Below are 3,860 nucleotides of genomic sequence, written 5' to 3'. Positions count from 1 at the left end.
ACTAAGTAATATTTCATATATTTAATGAGATGGAAATGCTGGCACTCTGATTTGAATACTACATTATATATATATATATATATATATGTGCCAAATTTATCACACTGTAACTTATTAGTTATGCAATTAAAATAAAAATAAAATTTCAAACAGAGTCTACCTGTCCATTCTCTTTTTCTTCACACGTACTCCTAACCTTCCCTGAAGGTTGTAGCCCTTCCTTTGTTTTGAGACTGGGCTTTTCCTCGGTGCCAGGCTGGGCATGAGCTTGTGACCCTCCTGCATCAACCTTGCAAGTTCTGATGTGTGCTACCATATCGGGATCTAAGTCTCAGTCCTTAGCGAATTTGAGCCATTCACTAACCTATTCTTTCCCAGATGTCTAAACCTCCTATTCTTTGGGTTAGTGAAATACTATTGACTTATTTTCTTTTTGTCTGCCTGCCTGCCTGTCTGCCTGCCTGTCTGTCTGTCTTTCTATCTGTATGTATGTATGTATGTATGTATGTATGTATGTATGTATGTACGTCTTTCGGCAATAACTACTGTTACCCAATATAGGTTGTGATTTCCTAAGGACAAGTGTGGCATAGTCATTCAACAACACTACAGAGTCCATCATACACAAGGCACTGAGAAAGTAAGAAAGGTTGGGGAACAATGTCTGCCTTAGATTAGGGCTTTTAAACTTACAACCCTTTGTGATTCAAGACATAAGGGACATAACTAGGCATATGAGTTAACATTAACTGATAGTAAACCATAAGAACTTTTATTTTTAAACCAATTCTTTGGTATTCATATATTTTGACTGAAGATGAGAGCAAATCAAAGTAATGAGATGGATAAGCTTATTAATTTTTACATAAATAGTTTAGTTTGGGCTAAATCGTTTTGATATGCCATGCCATTAAGAAACAATACCTCAACATTTTTCAGTTAATCACTACTTTAAGTGATTTTATAATCATTTGATTTTACAGACATGGGTGTTGAGAACACCATTTTAATTAAGTGTATGATATAGAGATGTGAATGGCCAGTTCAGAAATTCTATCTCATTTCCTTTTTCATAGACAAGTAATTTGTGTTGGGACACAGGAGTTTGTTGGACCCACACAAAAAAGACAAGGGTGGAAGATCAGAGAGATGCTTCCATAGGGAAAATTGGAAGATCCATATTAAGACAGGTCCAAAAAAGCAAATCAAGCTTATACCACAGTCTCTGGAGAAGTGTTTATCCTAATATTCTAATACCCTTTTCTTTTGTTCTCTAACACTGAATTACTAGTGTTTTGATTATCCTATGATGAAGGGGAATCTATCATTTTCTCTTTATAAAGGGAAACACCAGACTTTCTCAATCCCTCAGAATTCTTTAAGAGCAAAAACCTGGGATTGAAGAAATGGTTCAGTGGTTAGACAGGCAGACATACAGACATACACAAATCTAAAAATATATTTTTAAAAACTCATTAAAAAAGAATAAATACCCCAGGAACACAATTATGCTTCAGGTTGCACGGCTTTTCACAGACATGAAGGAATCCTTGGGCTATTTCTTTATGCACTTGAGGCTTACATCTTCCACAGTTTCCCTGGTGGATGCCATTTGGTTTTTGTTTGTTTCTGTAGACTCCTCACTGACAGCAGATTGTGGTTTCATGTGTGACCAAATGCCGCCACTTTATCATGTGCTCTTTAGATGACCAATTTGCTGCTGAGGCGGTGACTGAAGAAAAGTATTTCAGTTCTGAGTACTATTTCTCACTGATCATCAAATCCAGACTAGCCCTTTCTAGTCTTATCAAAGCTCTTCAGGACCCAGATCCTATTGAAATGTGCGACAGCTCCTTCCAGATCACCCATACAAACATTAGACACTTAGAACCACTTCCAGTTCCCTCAGAATACAGTATGTGTGCAAGCCTCCTTGCCTTGCTTCACTCTTGCAGCCTCTGTCTTTGGAAGTTCAGTATAAACATGCAGTCCTCCCAGAAGGAAGATCAGATGCTGCCCACGGACTCCCAGAAGGACCAGCCTCCTGCCGGTCTGTTCCCATAGCACCCAGATCAGTGATAACCACATTTTTGTGAATGTCTTTACTTGTTAGAATCCCTTAGTAGTCTCTAAAATCTTCTAACATAGTCTAGATTTTAATTTCCCTATTCCCCTCATGCACCCATAATTACCACCCTGACTGGTATATTCTCATGTCCAGTGATTGTTGGGCTGAACTGTATGAAAATAGGGAAAGGTTTTAAGAAAAGTTGAAGGTAGATAAAAATTCAAGGCCAGGAATGATACTTTCTGTTAAATTATGAAAACAGTCACAATCTTCCTTCAGAACAAATTCTGCCACAATAAACCGAGGAAAATGTTTATTGCATGTCAACTGGCTATCAACATTTCTACAAAAAAAGGGCCTGTGATACAAATAACTACAATGACTGCTTCTTGAGAATAAAAATCTAAATTTTCACATGCAGCTTTTTCTAAAGCTCCCGACAAGAGCTGCTGTTATCTGCATTTGACATGTGCAAAGCTGAGAGAACTCAAGTGTTTGCCCAATCACATCTACAAAATGTTCTCTAGACATCTGTCAAAGCACTTTCCAAAATGGCTACTTTGGGCGCAGCTGACTGCAATGTCGCTCTTAAAGCCACATTTGTTCTCCTGTGGAGAAACATTACCGAACATCGGCATCATCCGAAAGCCTATAGCATCCCATTGCAGCATGTTTTATTTGTGACTGCGGGGGATGCTACTCGAAGATAGGAAGCATCCACGAATCATGCTTGTTCCCCACTGGACTCATCACAGCTATGAGCGTGCAGATTATGGAGGTAAACTTGTTGGTTAATTGTGTATTTGGAGATTTTAGTGGAAGTCTCGGGTGTGTCAGTTATATTTCTCTTCGTGGAATGGTATATCTACTGTACACAATATATATTCACCGAAGAACACAGCATGTTTTTCTCTTCCAATGGTAAAGCCCTTCAGTCCTCTACAGTTCCCTTGGCATGGAGACCAGGCGCCGTGACAGGATGTTCCATCCCTGTCTGGCATTCTGTGTAAAACACTATCATTCCTGTTAAAGTGGATTTTCCCAATTAAGAGCTGGACAAATTATTGGTGTCTTTTACATTAGCTTCTGAAGTTGCATTATCATTTTGCTGCTTCTGGCTACTTTGTCTCTGGGTACATTTCATGATGCTGCAAAATATTGATGCTGCTCCTTAATTGTCTAACCAAGTAGTTCGCTACCTGTATGGCATATGACCAAAGCTTACAAAGAATTAGAACAGTGCTAACAAATTATCCAGGTCTCAAATATCTGTGGTGATATTTAAATGGAGGGAAATGATAATTTTTAACTTCTTTCCACGAAATGAATATGTTCTTTTGTAGGTCAAGATGTAGCTTCATGGGAATACCCTCATCCATGTGACTTCTTAACCCTGCTCTCAGCAGTTCTCGAGGAAAACCCACAACTCTGTCTGCTTTGCTGAAGCCTCCTGACTTACCTGTCAGGTTGGTGTAGCAAGTCTTATAGCAGACTTTTATGGTGCTTTTTGGGTTTTATGTCAAAAAAGAAAAGGCCTTTTGCATGTGCAATCTGAAATTTCTGATATTTGACTGTATTTGAAAACAAATATAATAAGATTAGACTCTGGTGACTGTTCCTAGATAATGAGGCCAAATTGCATTTATTCCAAGATGTGGTTATGCTGAATAGAAGGCACACTACAATTCAAATTCAACTGTAATTGGTTGTGTGTATCTGTATTCATTTGCACTATGCAATATGAACATTGTGTCTGGTTTGGGAGACTTAGTTTAAGACTAGGCTTTCCTAT

This window comes from Rattus rattus, chromosome 3 (assembly GCF_011064425.1).
Source record: "Rattus rattus isolate New Zealand chromosome 3, Rrattus_CSIRO_v1, whole genome shotgun sequence".
NCBI classification, from domain to species: Eukaryota; Metazoa; Chordata; class Mammalia; order Rodentia; family Muridae; genus Rattus; species Rattus rattus.
The sequence above is the reverse complement of the archived record's forward strand: the minus strand, read 5'-3'. Positions refer to the sequence as shown.